Source organism: Sphaerodactylus townsendi, linkage group LG05, assembly GCF_021028975.2.
Source record: "Sphaerodactylus townsendi isolate TG3544 linkage group LG05, MPM_Stown_v2.3, whole genome shotgun sequence".
NCBI lineage: Eukaryota > Metazoa > Chordata > Lepidosauria > Squamata > Sphaerodactylidae > Sphaerodactylus > Sphaerodactylus townsendi.
Genome location: NC_059429.1, coordinates 63,640,751 through 63,659,019, shown reverse-complemented (window position 1 = coordinate 63,659,019; position 18,269 = coordinate 63,640,751). Strand labels below are relative to the sequence as shown.

General features: G+C 43.7%; 1 protein-coding gene across 7 annotated transcripts in view; it reads right to left on the bottom strand.

Annotated features, from left to right (window-relative positions):
• Window positions 1-18,269, bottom strand: part of DAB1 (DAB adaptor protein 1) — an 833,814-nt gene that overhangs the window by 384,378 nt on the left and 431,167 nt on the right. The gene's annotated exons all lie outside the window — the stretch shown is intronic.

The following is an 18,269-nucleotide window of genomic DNA, read 5'->3' as shown; positions in this document are numbered from 1 at the left end:
GGGAGGTTGGTCTTTGGGACAAAAGGACCGAGGAGGAGGAGGTTCCACCCTGGGAGCAAATATACTTACCGTGATACTTGGGGGTTAAAGCTGAAGCAGACGCATGGCGTTCAGGAGAATTTGGGATGAATTTGAGAGTATCTTGAGAGGAGAGGAGGCCGCCCGCCCGAAACCACTCCTTAAGGGGCGGTTTTAGGCTAAGCACCTAACCTTTAACATGGTATTGAGTAGAGGATTTGCCAGGAGCTGAATAAAGCTGCACGCCATCTTGCCAGGGTGACCCACAACCCAAACTGGGTTGTGAGTAGAGTGCAGATGGCGTGGCACTCACCTTAACAGGGCCTGTCCACTGGCAGTGCTTTCTCGCGGTACCAGGGCCCAGGGCCCAGATTACCTATCCAGGGAGGGCCAGTCAGTCAATTGGCCCTCCCGCCTTTGCTGAGTCGAAAAAATAGAACAAAGTGAGAGAGAGAAGAGGGATTGATTTCCAGAGCGAGGGGCTCTGGGGTAGAAGTGGAAACACAGTGTCGGAGCTGGGGGGGGTAGAGGGATCTCAAGCGTGGCCAGCTGTTATCTGATTTCTCCTTCTGGGTAGCGGCCATGGCGGGAGTGGATTTATCCATCCCAGAACTGGAAGTCGTCTTTTACTTGACTCATGAGATCCCTTCCCCATAAGTTAACATATGTATATCCCAAAGCTTGATGGAGGAGGACTGTGAGCTGCAGCTCAGCCCTGGACCCTACTTGGACTGTGGCCGAGGCGGAGTGCTCACGTCTGCAGCTGGTCTGCTTCCCCCCACTCCCCAGATGCGCGGGCAGCAGAAGCCTCTGTTACAGGCCCACTGATCAGGCCACTTTCGGCTGCTCTGATAGGCGGTTACGTTGGCACCCGGTGTCCTACAAGTCCCTTGAATGGACACCCCATCTAAGAAGTAGTGAAGCTCCAGAATGCAGGTACGGGCGGAAGGAGCTGCCGATGGGTGTTTCCACACGCTGCCCACGCAGTGGTGCCGGTTGTGCCCCGATGGCAATTTGGAGGCTTGTGGCCTTTATTGAATCAGCTTGGCAGGCTTGGCGTGTGGGGCGAGGAGGATCCAGCTGTGCGTGCAGCTGGTTCCGCTGGGCAACTCCTCGCGGGATGTTTGTCCACACCTGAATGGCCGAAGCGGCTCCTTGGTGTGTGGAGTCGATGACTCCCGGGGCGACAAACAGTACCCTGCTCAGCGGCGGAGGCTTTGGGCAAAGATTAACCCGGCTGGCCTCTGGGGGAATGGGATGCAGCTGTACTGGAGTCGGAGCAACGAGGGATCTCATGGGGGAACTTGGAGGGAAAGAGGCTGGGTGCAAGAGAGAGAGATACCGCCTGGGAAGGGAGGCGGTGGTTTGGAGTTCGGGCCTTGGCTTCTCGAGAGGCTGATTTGGTATTCTCCTCCTCACTTGGTCCTGGGCTGGGGAGAGGCCCGGGTAAGAGTTTCCTCGATGGGCATTGGCTCCTCCAGTGAAAACCCTCCCGGCATGAGGGCATTTGGTCTGGGGCTTTCCTGGGGGCCTTTGTCTCCCCAGGGGAGAACCCCCCGCCGTCGGGAGTTGTAAGCCCCCCCCCACCGAGGCTGACCTACAATCCCTCCGGAAGTGTCCCCTGCTTGCCGCAGAAAGTTGAAGCACTCTCCGATCTTGGGGCTGGGTCCCCGGGTGAGGTGGAGAGTGCTGCGGCTAGGAAGGCTGGCCTGATGGGCGGAAGATCCGATATCCCTGGCTTAAGCCTTAAGCATGTCGGCCAGCTTCGGGGTTCTTCCCTAAGCCCGTGATGCAGCCTCTCGCGGCACTCCAAGCGGAGGCTGTTCTCTTTGGCGGCAGGCGCATGAGGAGCTTCGTGGTTGGGCTGCGTCGTTGTCAACTTTGTCTCTGCAGGGCCTCCTGGAGCCAGACCGTTCAGGAATTCAGCGTAAGGCTCCTGAGGCTTCTGCCCGACGTTAGAAAAAGCTCTGGGTTGGCTCGTCCTGCAGCGGGCACTTTCCTTTACCTAAACGCGCTCTTTGTAGAGCGCAGTCAGAGAGAGAGCAACCTTAAGAGGTGGCGTATTCCGGCAGGACGATTCATGCGCATCCAGGAAGGGCGAAGCCTTCACAGCCATAGAGCTGTCGCGGCCGCAGATAGGCGCCGCCAGAGGCTGCCCACCTCTGCTTATGCATTGTTGGTATGTAGCTTTCCCAAACAACATATTCGCGCGGGGTTCAAGAGCATGTGAAGAAAGTGGTTTTCCAGTCCTCCGGGAACCATTACGTGGTGATTCCGCATGATGCTGGCTTCCAGCATGCTGCCTCTCACATAGGGGCTGAGTGATCCCCATCGTCCACGATATTGCTGCTTGCGGACTTTCGGTGAGAACGTTATAGCCTATGGGACGACGATCACTCAGCGACTTCGGCTGGGATGGCATGCCGTCACCTCCCCGCACGTGGTCAGTGTAGTGGGCTGGAGCAGAAGGCGGCGAGGAGATCCAACATCGTCTTCCGTCAGGGTTTTCCTTCCCTCTGCAGATCATCGGGTAATGCCACGCTCTGCTAGAGTTTTCGAAACTTCAGCGCCGATGCATTAACGTGGCATTGGACGGAGGTGCGGTGGCTTCCAGAAATGGGAGGGGGAAGCGGAGCAGAAGGAGGAGCAGAAGGAGGAGCGACGCAGGGCCAGCGAGAGCACGAGCGGGAGAGTTTGAAGCGGGGAGAAGGACAGGAGTCCCAAGCTTAGTGGATAGAGAAAGTTCCGGGCTTGAAATTGTAGGTGAAAGGAATCCAAAGGAGGGAGATCCATGGCAAAGACACCATGGACTCCTGCAGGCTGGACATGGCGACATAACACTGTATCTCCATCGCTGCAGTAAGCAGCGACATCAGCGCGCGAGGCTCTCTGTGCAGAGGATGCGCCCGATGTTTTCCCCGTCCTTAAAGATTGAAGATGTCCCCCTTTGCCCTGGGTACCTCATGGACATTGCCTATCAATCTCCTCAACCAATTCAAGGCATAGCTCCCTCTCTCTTCACGGAGACCCTGCCGTGTTTCACTAGCGCTTTCAGTTAAGCTAACGCGATGCTTGTCCAAAAGCCGTTAGCTTTTACCAAGCGCCCATGCTTACCGGTGGTCTAAGTCAAAGGCGAGAGAGTGTCCTAGAACGCGAATCCCTGGATCGCGCCGATCCAGCAGATGGTCGGAATTAACCGAGGGTGGAGTCCCTCTGGATCGCCGCCCGATCCAGCAGGCGGCATCGGTACCGAGAAGCCTCCTTTCCCCAGGCTGGCGATGGTGTGGAGAGTCCGCGGCCCGGAGGTCTAGCAGGATTCCCCAGGTTTCGGCACCAGCTTGTGAAAGTCGCACGCTCCACGCAGGCCCCAAATGAAGAGGCAGAGGCGCAGAGATTTCATCTCTGGTGGAGAGAGCCAGAGGCAGGAATTGCTTACCGGATCCCCGTGATCCTGGCAACTTCAGCACGTCTTTCGCCCCCTCACACCTTTTATTAGGGTTTCCAATGGGAAGTGTAAAGGGAGGTGAACGGGCAGGCGGGGAGAAGCGGGGAGGAGTCGGAGAGAGCCGGGAGAGCCGGGAGATCATCATGTGAATGCATGATCTCTCACATCCCGGGCTGCCTTCACGTCGCGGGGAGGAAGCATCCGTGTCTGGGTCTAATCTTCACCTGAGGGCAGGAGCCCTTTTGTCCTTTTGTATGGGACACCTGGTGACCGCGAGTCAGGCAGTTCATGACCCGTGACTCATGGGGGAGCGGGGGTTGGGGGAGCGTGTGCGCCCGGAAGGCCGTAGCCAGCACCAGCATGCCTGGCGCTCCTTCTACGGTTCTGCTGGGTTCGCGGGCTCACCCCTACACTTGTTATGCAAAGGTGTGGTTGATAGTATAGTATTGCAGGTGGGGTTTTTCAGTCCAGGGAGTGATTCACATTTGCATTCCCAGCAGCAACAGCAGCATTGGTGAATGCAAATCCTGTGTTTGGGTGGACTGCATTTATCCTGTTGAATTATAACAATAGGCAATACTTAAGAATGTGTTCAGCTGGCCTCCAATTTGTACAATGTTGCACATGGTATTTACAGCAGAACAGTACAGAATATAATTCATCTTGGTTGAATAATACACTCAAAGTGAGTACCCATTAGTGAAGCCGATTACACACCAGAGCACCTCATTAAATCTTTGACTCCCTGGCATCAGTCTAATCAAGACAATTGTGCATTATTGTAATGCTTTTCAACTATGACACCACAAACCCCTCTTGGAGAAGGTCAATTCTTGAAAACTTCAAAAGGTGTTGATCTCAGAGTAACTGGGTCAAAAAAGTGGGGGTATGTTCCATATCTCTCAATGTCTTTAAAGAAGAGCTGTCTTTTAAAAAATTCCCCTTCACATACAATTACTTGCATGCATTATAATTGCATTTGTGAAGGACAAAGACACATGCAGCTCCTTTAGAAACAATAAAGCATAGGAGAATGCTCTTTGTCTGCCCTTGCATAATTTTTTAAATCATTAATCTTTCTGTGTTTCATGCACGCAGCAAAAAAGGTCTTCTGAGAATTGAAAGAAAAAATTCCTGTAACTATGTGTACCATTTCAGACTTTTCCATTTAATCAAGAAGCGGTAGGGTGGCTTGTATCTTTGGATACCGCAGCATTTATTTCTAAAAGGTAGGAGCTCCCTCAAGAATTATGGCCGAACTGCAAAGTAAACATTTTCTTTGATGACAATTTTTCCAGCTTACATTTATTTATTATTACACATATATGAATCTGAACATCAGTTTGAAAGAATAAATGTTCATGATATCTTCACTGAAACGATGACAATCATGTACAAAGCAAACTTATGATGTGTTAAGCATCATTAATTCACACTGAAAATTCACAGTTCTTTTAAACTCTGTGAACTTCATGATCAGAGTATAACTTAAGAGATATATTTCACTATATTATTTGAGATATATAATTAGCAATTTGTGCTTTCTCCTTACATATTTTGCTATTTTATATCAAATTGTCAAATTTATATAATCCTTGTCTCCAAATAGTGATAGATCATTGATGACAGTTTTTTTGAATGCTTAAATAACAGTTAATACAAAGACCACACTGATAAAAGTGAGAATCCCCTTAATGAAGCATCTTCTATACAGTGTTTATGCAGAAGCTCATCAGGTTAATGAGTGATATTTTTCATAGAACTTCTGGAATAATCTCAAGTGCATCTTGGTTAATAATGGTTTCATACAGCAAAACAAATAGGAATGTTGGCTCCCTGTTACTACTGTCAAAAATTCAGTACTACCAAAACCCTTCTCAAAGTGGTAATTCTGAAATTGCTATTTCATTTACTTTCATTTATTTTTTTCAATAAGTGTCATTTTATTCATAAAATGGCAGTTGTAAGGCATAAAATTTGTACAGCAATAAGGTACAACATTGATTGTCTTTCCCTCTCTTTCTTATGATGCCACAGGAAGTTCAATTGAAATCAATGGCCTTAGAATGGTATAACTCTACTTAGGATTACACAGTTATCCTCTGACATTTTGTTCATGCATCCTCTTCCTCAGTCTCTTACTTTCACCCTGTCTTGGTGCCACTAGCCAATCTAGGAAGCCTGGAATCAGTTACTGAATGTTGTGAAACTTGACATTTAAGATACATGAGTTACTGTTGTTTATCCATATTACCACTGCTTAGCTGTGATTGTCATTTGAATGACATCTTGGTATGGACAGCTAAGCAGTTTTGGACTTTTCTGATAAAAACATTTCACTTTTGCTGCAAATGTACATGCTTTTTACACACTACTGAAAATATTCAAGTTGAAAGAAAAAGAAAAATACCTGTTTTTTTAACTCATTTTTTAAAAAAACCCATTCATTAAAAAAGGATGGGGTTTTTACATTTTAAAATTACTTTTGATAATATTACTATTGAATTGAAGAACATCACTAAAATAAATATGTGTGCTTTAGAAGGAGGTAGATGTGGGTGTGGACAGTAGTATCAGTATTAACCAGTGTCCTGGTATAGATCTCATTATATTTCCCTATTAAAGAAGCCTGAAATTTCTTTCTTTAATTCCTCCTTTTTTAAGACTGAGGTCTTGAATAATAAAACCATAAAACTTAATTAAGACCCATATCTAAAAACACTTCCCTTTCATTCCTCTTCAGCCTCTAAAAAATAAGCAACAAAATAAGTACATTGGGAGTCAGAATTCTCTAAGAGGAATTAAACCTTTTGTTCTAAAGTCACTCAAGAAAATGTGACCCATTTATTAAAACAGTAGTAGCAAAGTTTATTGCAGGGAGATGCAATGGGCCCTAGGCAAGGGGGGGGCAAGCATTTCCCCCTGCAATGGGTTTTACCAGGGGCTTAGCAGTTCCCCTGGCATAACGCCACCTATCTGGTCCTGAGTCTGTGCTTGGGGTGGAAAGGTATGACTGAGGGTGGGAAGGTGAGGATTGGGGTAGGAAAAGAATTGAAAGGTGAGGCTGTGGTGAGGGGTGGTGGAAAGGAGTGGCTTGAGATGAGAGAGTTGAAAGGTGAGGCTTGGGTGGGGGAGGGAAGAAAGGAATGGGTTGGAGTGGGGGAGGGTGGAAAGGGGAGGCTTGTGATGGGGAGGGTTTGGAAGGTGTAGTTTGGGTTGGGGAGGGTTGAAACTGAGGGTTTGGGTGAGAGAGGGTGGAATGGTGAGGCTTGGGGTAGGGGAGGGTAGAATGGGCATGGTTGGGGTGTGGGGGCAGGAGGGTTTTGGCCGGCTGACAGAAAAGCATGTGCCCAGATGCCACCACTCTGCTAGCCAGGATGGGCTTTTGGCAGTGTGTGTGTGTGTGGGGGGGGGGGGCTGGGAGGGTTTTGGCTGATTGACAGAGTAGTGCATGAAGTCACCACTGCTCCACTGGCTGGGATGGGCTGTTGGGAGTGGGAGGGTGTTGACAGGGCCGGTGGAGCCCACAAGACCAGGCTGGGCTGTGGGAGGGTGGGAAAACAGGCAGGTGTTGGGAGGAAGGCAGAGCCGGGCTTGATCCTGGGTTGCAGGAAGGTAGGCAGAGGAGTGTATGGAATGTCGCCCACCAGTGGGCAAGCAGACTCACTTTGTGAGTCTGGCTCGCAGATTGGTGGAGCAATTGATTGCTTAGACAATTATAGGTTAGGATGACATGACCCATTTTTGTTCAAGTTGGAAACATAACAGCACTGCAAAAAGATAAATAGCAAGGAGTCCTCTGACTGAAGAGGACAGAGATATGGCCAGTCTAAACAGGGGATCCTTAGCCCAGCAAAACCATTGAAAAGCGGCGATGAAATCTTGAGTGCATAAAGATTTTATGTAGTGTTAGACTAACCAGAGAATTCAAATAGGAAGGAAGATTACCCTTAGATGAAAGGCCCAGGGCAAACAGAATGTATCCTCCAGGTATCAAAATAAGTGTAACTGTTACGTCTAGCATAGATAAATGTGGACAAATGTTTTTTTACATTGATCTACAAAAAAGGAGAAAAGGTTCTCCATCTTCAGATTTACAAGTGATAACTTCTATTCAAAAATCTGGAATAAGTGAGCCTTAAAACAGTCCATAAGGGTTAAGCTTACCAAGCTATCCTCAGAAATAGATGAAAACCATAAATTAAAGGCATGTACCTAGTCACAGGTTTCTACTGAGCTAAGATCAAACTCATAATGAAGGGCCGATGATGTAATGTCCCTGGAGAGCCCTCCAATTGATGAAGGAATGGGATAGATCGGGATATAAATTTGACAAAATAAATAAATTAAATAAATAAAAATTCATATGGGACACCATACAATAGTTGTGAAATCACCACTGAGGTAAGGACTGTAATAACTGCTGGAGTATAATGAGCCTGATTAGGAAAACACAAACACATATACACACAAAATTGCCTTCATAGTAGCCATGGGCTTCAGTGTGGCCGATTGTTTATGATACCTCCAAGACAAGGTGGAATGACATCCAAATATCTAAATGAGGAAACCTGAGGGATCTTCCACTCATTAATTATCCATGTCTTTTTTTTTGGTCAAAGTGTCATGAGCAAACTTAACAATTTTTGTTTCAGTAAAATTTGTAGAAAATTCCACATGAAAACCTATTAAAGAAGCTCCAAATTTAAAGCAATTATGCAAAAATAATAGCAGGCTATTGATAATGTTAATAATATTGACTTTTGATATATCAGTTTATATTCTTCAGCATTAAACACTATTATCTCAAGCAGTGGTGGGATTCAGCAGGTTCACATCACTTCGGCAGAACTGGTTGTTAAAATGGTGCTTGTAAACAACCAGTAGTTAAATTATTTGAATTCTACCACCAGAACTAGTTGTTAAATTATTTGAATCCCACCACGGCTCTCAAGGTAAATTATGTTTTCACTCAATACTCACAGGAAATCTACCAAAAGTTATTTAACAAAAAATGTAAGGTCAGCAGTTCACAATCTGTCTTTAAAAATAATTTTAAAGTAAGAAAATATTATTTCCTTTCTTTTATAAAAGATCTCAGCTAGCAGAGAAAAAGAAAATCCTTCATTGCTTTGGGACTGCTTTTCAGGACAGAGTTCTATAGCCATGTGATACAGAAGAAAATTATAACTGTGCACATGGATGCACAAGTTCCATGCACCGCATGTGCCTAATTAGCCATGCAAACACACAAAATCTTTTAACTGAGGAAAATATTTGCTCTCCATGTAGAATACTGTTCTCAGAGCATGGTCTATGTACTGTTTCCCATTCAAAGATGTTGTTATTTCATGGAATCAAATTTTAAATTAAAAAAAATCATTCTTTTGCAAGTAGGCCAAGTTGACCATAAAAATCTGCCATACTGAGCCCAATCATTTGTTTATCAGGTTCAGTATTTACTATGATTAGTAACAGCTTTCTAGACTGTCAGGCAAAGAAAGGTCCTTTTGAACATTTGTTGTTTATCAGCAAGTCATAGGGACTGAATTTTGAACCGTGAGTATGGCTGGCTGGTATATTACATTGACCCCTTAGTTTGTACAATGGCGGATACTGCTTTAATAATGAAATAAAATTGCAAAAATTGCAAAAAAAAAAAGGGGGGGGGGTTAAAAAAATTCACAGGTTTGCACCATTTCTTGGGCAGTTTATTTTATGACCAACTCCTGAAATATGATATCTGTTTCAGAAATCAATCCTCTATAAAATTTGAGGAATTTCTTGCTAGCTTGGAAGGTGCACAATGGGAATAGCTCCAACACTTCCCGATACACAATAAGCCACCATATGCTCAGAAATAAAATTAGGAGACACATATCTGGGTTTCCACAGAGAAGTAAACTTGGTTTCATAACACATAATTAAATGCCAGTCATACGTACCTTTTATGAGGTACAGAAGCTTAATTCATTTTTATAATAAAATACTAAGAAAAAATCTTTTAACAACATGAGGCTGATTCATCATTCAGACGACAGAATGACAGCACAATTCATTCTAAGAGCAGAAAACACCATTGTCACAAAAAAATACAGATTCCCCCATCACCTAAACTTTTGTTTACTGTTTCCCCAATGCTGGTCTATGTTGACACAATTGCTGACTTCTGAGATATGTGTAGTTGTAATCTGTTGCCAAACACAAACATATATTCCCTTTCTCACACACACCAGTACAAAGGCTGCTTGATTAGGTGGTCTGTCATCTTAAAAGCTCTATCAAGCTGTTAATTTCAAAGGTCAATTCACATAAATAATTGTTGGTTTCAAGCACCTAATCCTTCTGAATACACATGCACCAAATCTCATTTAACATTTTGAACTGGAGAAAAAATATATAGAAGGCGCTCAGTTCATAACAGCTGAGCATTGTGAGTCAGAGAATTCACATGCTGAGCAAGGGAATTATAAATTTTGGTGCCATTGCTAACCACTTATAGGATATGTTTTGAGAAAGGATCATACTTAGGTGGATTCTGCATGGGCCTCACGAGCAGCGGTGCACCAGCATACTTGATGCTGGTGCACCCCCCAGGGTCATTCACATGCTGTCCTGCAAATGGCCCCAGTGTCCCAGCAGCCCATGGGGCTGCCTTCGCATGGGCTCCACCGTTGTAGATCCCATTTTATCTCCTCTTGGCTACCATCACTCTGCAGAGCCACAGGGACACACCCCTGTGGCCATGGTGATGCTCCCATGGTCAGAGGCCAGAAGACATGTCCCCTGGCTTCTGCAGAGCAACAGCACTCAAGAGGAGGTAAGAGGGGAACTACAGCAGCGCAGGGACCAGGTGGGCGCCAGGGGTTTTCAAAAGAAAAATGTCATTGTGGGGGGACAGCCAATCACAGAATTCATTTCATCTCTATTTCTAGCCCTAATAATCATAAGACACTGCAGTCCCATTTGTAACATTGTACTAAGAGAACGAGAAGTGAAAACCTTTTCCACCTTTGAATATAAGCTTTTCTCTTCAGGAGACGTTTGACTGCCAAACCCAATAATGGAAAATTGAAAGTCAAATAACCCATATTAGTCTGTCAAAGGTTGATGGAACTAGCATTCTGTTTTCCTGCCATAAAAGATTTCTACCAGGTCTATGAAACAGCTTTAGAGAGAAATCTCAGCAGACGTCTTGCAGAAACCATTTGCAGTGACCTATGATAATGCTGTACAGTAACACATATCAGTTATGATCTCAAAGAGATCACGGCAGACAATTTCATAACAAAGAGACACTGCGGAAGTACTACGTGGAGGGGAGTCTGAGTAATACCTAAGCAGATATGCTCTAGATTATCTCCCCCCCCCCAGATACTGAAATTCATATATAATATAGTGCCAGCATCATGCTGTTTAAAGCAGGAGTTGAAAATTGTTCATAAATGCTACAGATGCAACTACCTTCTTATCAGCAATGTTTCATAATATCATAATATCCAAATATAACTGATAACAGGATATTTTGTGGTCTCATGAATGAAAATGCAAGCTGACTTCTTGGAGGGTTTTTCTCAAAGCCAAATCTTTTAACAGTGTGTTTTTGACAGGGTTTTTTTCCCCTTTGTTTTTCCTTGTTCTGGCTGTGTGCTCACCTCAGGCATCTGAGAGGTGGGGCTTGCGGAGAGGTAAGGGCACAATTTAAAACCGTTCCAATGAGGAGGAAAAATGGGAAGTAAGGAAACCAGGATAGCTGTCTAAAGAACTTTCAAATGAGCTAAGATTTAAAAAGGACATGTACAAGAAATGAAAAGGGGGGGGGGGATTACAGGAGAGGAATTCAAGCAAATAACCAGGATGTAACTGAAGAAAGCCAGAAAATTTAAAGCTCACAATGAGCTGATGCTTGCCAGAGAGGTTAAAAAACAACAAAAAAGGCTTTTTTGGTTATGTCCATAGCAAAAGGAAGAAATAGGATAGAGACACTGCATGGAGAAGATGGCAAAATGCTAACAGGGGATGGAGAAAAGGCAGAACTACTCTATACCTACTCAAAACAGTCTTTTCCCAAACAGGAAACAGTGATCACCTAGGGAAAATGAAACAGAAGATACAGTCGGAGAATAAATAAAGAGTTAGAGCAGGAACACCTGGTTACTTTAAATGAATTCATATCTCCAGGTTCTGATGAGCTGCATCCCAGGGCATTAAAAGAACTGGGTGAAGTAATCTCAGAAACACTTGCTGTAATCTTTGAGAACTCCTGGAGGAGAAGTCTTAGTGGACTGGAGGAGGGCTAATGTTATCCCCATTTTCAAAAAGGGGAAAAAGAGGACCCTAATAATTACCGTCCAGTCAGCCTGACATCAATACCAGGGAAGATTCTGGAGCAGATCGTTAAACAGACTGTCTGCCAGCACTTAGAAGGGAACACTGTGATCACAAAAAGTCAGCATGGGTTTCTGAAAAACAAGTCATGCCAGATTAATCTTATTTCTTTTTTTAATAGAATGACAAGCTTGGTAGATGAAGGGTTGGACAAGGCATAGCATGCCTTGGGTTGGACAAGACATAGCATGCCTTGATTTTAGTAAAGCTTTTGACAAGGTGCCCCATAATATCCTCACAAGTAAGCTAGTGAAATGTGGACTAGTCAATGCTACTATTAGATGGATTTGTAATTGGTTGACTGACTGAACTCAAAGGGTGTTCATCGATGTCTCATCTTCATCTTGGAGAGAAGTGACTAGTAGGGTGCCTCAGGATTCTGTCCTGGGCCCAGTGCTATTCAATATTTTTTATTAACGACTTGGATGATGGAATAGAAGACATGCTAATCAAATTTGCAGATGACACCAAATTTGCAGATGACAATCAAATTTGCAGAAGACAACCTTCCAGAGCCCTTCGGGGATGGGGCGGTATAGAAATCTAAGAGATAGATAGATAGATAAATAAATAAATAAATAAATAAATAAATAAATAAATAAATAAATAGCAGACAGACAGACAGACAGACAGACAGACAGACAGGAGGGGTAACTAATACCCCTAAAAACAGAGTCAGAATTCAAAATGGCCTGGACAGATTAGAGAGCTTGGCAAAAACAAACAAAATTAATTTCAACAAAGATAAATGTAAGATACTACACCTAGGCAGCAGCAGCAGCAGCAGCAGCAGCAGCAGCAGCAGCAGCAGCAGCAGAAGAAGAAGAAGAAGAAGAAGAAGAAGAAGAAGAAGAAGAAGAAGAAGAAGAAGAAGAAGAAGAAGAAGAAGAGGTGGATTTATATCCCCCCTTTTTCTCCTGTAGGAGACTCAAAGGGGCTTACAATCTCCTTTCACTCCCCCTTTCAGAGGATCCACAGATGCAGGTGACACATCAGGAGAAAATGCTGCTGGAACACGGTCATACAGCCCAGAAACCCCACAACACCCCAGGGATTCCAGCCATGAAAGCCTCGACAATAAGATGCTATTGTCATTTGTAGCACTACTAGGCAAGCCATCAAGCTTTCTAGAAATATAGTCTATTTAATTAAAAAATTTAGAATGCCCGGTACAAAAGTGGTATATGAATTCTTCTCTCCTTCATTTCTTCACAAAAGTCCTGTGAGTAAAGTCAGGATGACCAAGGGTGACTGAGCTAAGTGAGTTTACTGACTAAGCGGCAATTTGTTGAATCCAAGACTCCTCAATCCCCCAGATTTTCATAACATTATGTTCTTCAGTGTAGATGTGTGATTTCCACTACAGCCTATCTCTACTATCCACTGTCACAGTTCAGAATCCACTGTACAGTTCAGAGTTGTTCTTTGAACTGTACCCTTCTTTATGCAGTATCAACTTTATTTAAGCTTATACGAAAGTCCCAGTTTAGGGACAAATCACTTTTTCATCATTCCCAAATATGCAAGTAACAGTTGTGAGTAGGTTGTGGTGGGTTTTCTGGGCTGTGTGGCCGTGGGCTGGTGGATCTTGTTCCTAACATTTTGCTTGCATCTGTGGCTGGCATCTTCAGAGGTGTATCACAGAGGGAAGTCTGTTACACACTGTGTTTAGAGAGAAGGAAATGTTTGGGGTATATGTTGTCCATGTCCCAGGGTGGGGAACCAATCAGTAAGTGTTTGGGTGGAACTTGTTATGCAAAGATGTGGTTGATAGTATTGTATTGCGGGTGGGGCTTATCAGTCCAGGGAGTGATTCACATTTTCATGCCCTGATGTGAATAGGATTACCAACCTCCAAGTGGGGCCTGGAGTTCTCCAAGAATTACAACTGATCTCCAGACTACAGTGATCCGTTCCCATGGAGGAAATGGCAGCTTCAGAGGAATCTCTATGGAATCTCATCCCCCCTAAAGCCTCCCCTTCCCAACCCCCCTCTCCAGGCTCCACCCCCAAATATCCAGGAATTTCCCAAGCCAGAGTTGGCTACCATAGCTGTGAGAGGTTCACAAGATACACTTCAACAAAAGTAAAATTCAAGAGTTAAACAACAGCAACAAACCTTTGGCATAGATCCATGAGCGTTTTCATGAACTAAAGGATTTCCAGCTGCACAGCACAACTTTCTTGCCTCCCCTCTCTTATTGAAACTTAGAATGAAGCTGCCATGAAAGGCTCATGTCTCCCAAGATTAGCCTTTCAGAGGGAACTGTGGTTTGCAGCAAGAGGAGAAGGTGACAAAGTCAGAAACCCTTCAATCCACATAAATATTTTGTTGAATCCAAGATTTTCCTCAATTCCCCAGATTTCATAACATTATATTCTTTAGTGGGGATGTGTGATTTCTCCAAGTATTAGCATTCCTTAACAGTCTTTCCTGTAAGACTGTAACCAAAGTTCACTCTATACATATATTAGAAAAACATAAACAATTAATTTTGAACATCTGCATCAATATACAACTATGTGGTAAAGTGATTTCACCATAGAATGTTTCAGCAATGAGATCTTCCACCACTGCAGTTTTATAGGCTCCTCAGAAAACAAGCCAATTTACTGGAGATCCCCGCCCCCTCTATGATGCGGCTGGCCTCCACTAGGGCCAGGGCTTTTTCGGCCCTGGCCCCTGCCTGGTGGAATGCTCTCCCACCAGCTGTCCGGGCCCTGCGGGACCTAAACGAGTTCCGCAGGGCCTGCAAGACTGAGTTATTCCGCCGGGCTTTTGGGGAGGCCGGCTGCTGATAGGTGCCCATTAACAACTGAGATCCGCTGTTCCCCTCTCAGAGGAGTTGAGGAGTTAATGGTCGAACGCCATCTGTTTTTAATTGATTATGAATTTAGAACGCTGCATTTTAACTGATGAATTTTAATATTTTATTTTGTTTATCCGTTTGTTTATATTATGTTGTAAACCGCCCTGAGCCCCTTGGGGGAGGGCGGTATAAAAGTGGAACGAATAAATAAATAAATAAATAAATAAATAAAACAATCACAGCAGCTACAGCCTGAAAATCAGTTACTTGGGACTAGTCACAGAGAAGTCAAGGGTAGTCCAATCAATCTAAAAGAGCTATGGGGAAATATAATATATTTTATTGCGAATGGATGATGGAGAGTAAAAAAAACCAATATTGGTTTAATTCAAAGCTATTTACTATTTGTCTTAGTGCAGAATTCCAACGACTTCTGAAAAATAGGTTAGTAGAATAGTTGGGGAACTAACAACAGTTTCTCTTGTATTATGCTTAGCTGAATATACTGATCACTAGCTTTGTTAATTGAGTCATTAGAGTATTTCCAACCACAAGATATTTAAGCTTAAAATAATGAAATCATGAATCATATGGATTTAAAATGTAAAATTAGTCTTAAAGCTAGGATTTCAAAAGTAATCCAAACTGAATGATATGATGATTTCAGACTCCCATTTAGAAGAATAATGAACGTCTATTATCCAGAGCAATACTGTCATTTAGAAATCTCTTGTCTGTACAATAGACATAGCAAATTGACAGCTGATGCCTTCCTTTTATCAGTTAAGAAAGTTTCTACTATTATGTATGTCTGTAAAAAATTGATAAAGTTTGGATGGTGAAAAATGAATTTCAGATATCATACTTGATTAAAGGTCTTTGAACTATTTTGTTCTGTAATTTACTTTTTTTAAATATATCTTTTCAATAAAAGAAAAGAAAGTTTATTTTTATTTTTTAATCTGACAAAGAATGGAAATGCAATGATTTCATAATTAATATTTCAGTGATAGACTTTTGAGAACCATCAATGTCTGCAGTTTTTTTTAATGGAAGAGAATCCTTGTGGCCAGAAGTGAATAGACACTTATAGGGAGCCTCATTAACTCCTGAGGGTCTTTCCATGCTGCTCTGTTGACAAAACTCCAGTTTGATCTGTTGCCCAGTGAAGTCAATGGGAGTCAAGCCCAAGCAGATTCTTCCTCAAAGCTCTTTGCAGGTGCAAGTCCTATTGGAGTGGATGGGACACGCTCTGGCAAAATGCTTTGGGGACTGGGCAAATGGCTGGCAAGATGGAAAATATCAGATGCAAATTACAGCATGACTAATTAATTATGAATGCATTTCATTTTGTGCAGCAGAAACGTTCACTGGGAGGTCTCTTCCTTTTATTCTCTTCCTGCAAACATCAGAGTGGGATTTCTTCCTGAATGGAAGGAGTGTTTGGGAAGGAAGTGAAACAAAATAGCCTCTGCCTAGATGTTATTTTAGTGCCCAGTGCTGCCCACAACATTAAAAAGTGTATTAAAAAGAAAACAATAAATGTGTGACAGGTGTCCCAAATCTACTATGCAGGGGCGTACCTAGGCAAACTTGAGCCCTGGGCAAAACCTGAGTTTGATGCCCCCCCCCACGGGTGGCCCCCACCATGACCAAACAATGATTTTTTCCACCAGGTCATTTCAAAGTCACTATCACATTATAGAACATCCCCCAACTCACAAATCTGAACATAGCAATGGGCCATGCCACACAGCCGAAATAATATTTGGAAAACATTTTCAAAATGCTTTCAAAATGTTTTATTACTGCTATGAAAACATTTTATGGTGTTGTATCCAGTCCCCCCAATTAGAAGTAGCATCACTTTCAATGTTATTATTTTAGAAACTGGGGGGGGGGGCCCAGACTCTCCCTTTAAGGTGGATTTAAAAGGAGAATCTGCAGGCTCCCTGGTTTAAACAAAAGTGATGCTGGAATCCACCCCAAACAGCATCATTTTCAATGGTGTTTAAAGCTTGGGGACCTCAGATTCTCCCTTTAAATCCATGCCGAAGGGGGTAGATTTAACAACAACAACAACAACAACCTTTATTAGGCACTGAGAGAATAAAAGAAAAGAAAGAAAAACAAACGCATTGTGGTGGGAAGGGAGTGAATTTAAAAAGAGAATCTGGGGAAATTTAGGGGGTGCCTGTTGTCAGGGGTGCAATTATTAAGATAGCAGCACCAAAATTTCAGAGTATCTTCGTGAGACCCTACTGATGATACCACCCCCAGATTTGGTGAGAGTTTTAGGTTCAGGGGGTCCAGAAGTTATGGACCCTCAAGGGGCCCCATCTCCTATTAGCTCCCATTGGAAACAATGGAAAGGATGGGGGAACTCCTTTGGGAGTCCATAACTTTGGACTCCCTAAACCTCACCAAACCTGGGTGACATCATCAGGAGAGTCTCCCAAAAAATCCCTGAAATTTTGGTGCTGCTAGCCTAAAATCTGCGCCCCCTGCAGGCCAAAAACGGAAAAACGCTGAAAATACAAAATCCCTCACAAACCTGCAATTTTGTCGCCCACCACAAGGTGGCGCCCAGGGCAGCTGCCCACTTTGCCCAATGGGAGGTACGCCTCTGCTACTATGCAGTGTTATGGCTCAAAAGCACATGCTCTCTCACCTGTGGTGACTTTTGATACCAATATTCTCTTCTGTACTGAAGGTTTCCTGTGCACTGGTTCAGATCATGAGTCTGGATGTCACCACAGTGAACAGTGCTTCTGTTGCAGGATCTGTGTCACAGTGCTGCTGGGAGGCCGTGAGCAGTGTGACTCTTCACAGAGATTTCACACAATAAACAAAAGAAAGTCTCAGGCTAATTGTACTGGTGACCAAAGAATATATAAAATGCCACACACAGCTAATGAATATTTCCTTCACAAGGCAGCAGTGAGAACATGGACTATGTATGTACATGAAAGTAAACACACACTGCAAAATGCAGAAGCATCCATCTGCTCAGGTGTCATATATTAAATATATTATTTACATTTGGAGCTTTTATACTTTACATCATAGAATCACAGAATCAGAGACTAGGAAGAGACCCCAAGAGCCATCAAGTCCAATCCCCTGCACTCCCGACATATGTTCATCCAGCCTTTGTTTAAAAACCTCCAAAGAAGGAGACTCCATCAGTCTCCGAGGCAGCAAATTCCACTGTTGAACAGCCCTGACAGAAAGTTCTTTCTAATGTTTAGTTAGTATCTCTTTTCCTGCTGCTACTTGAATCCATTGCTCCATGTCCTCATCTCTGGGGAAACAGAAAATAAGCTTTCTCCCTCTTACAGACTGTCTCCTTAATGATCTGCTCTAGAACCTTTTCTGGTAAATTGCCTTGTTTGCATTTCACTGACAATGTTCTGGTTTGCAAGTTCATTGTGAGGCAAGAAGAAAAGGATGATGGAATACAGTGGCATATCTGTCTGGGGACATGGGGTAACCCATGTCCCCAAACACAACTAATTTAGTCATGTGGGGGGTGCAAAATCACCCCCCACAGACAGAGCTTTTGCCCTCGTCTCTGTCCACGTCATCAAACACGAGGCAGCAGGATG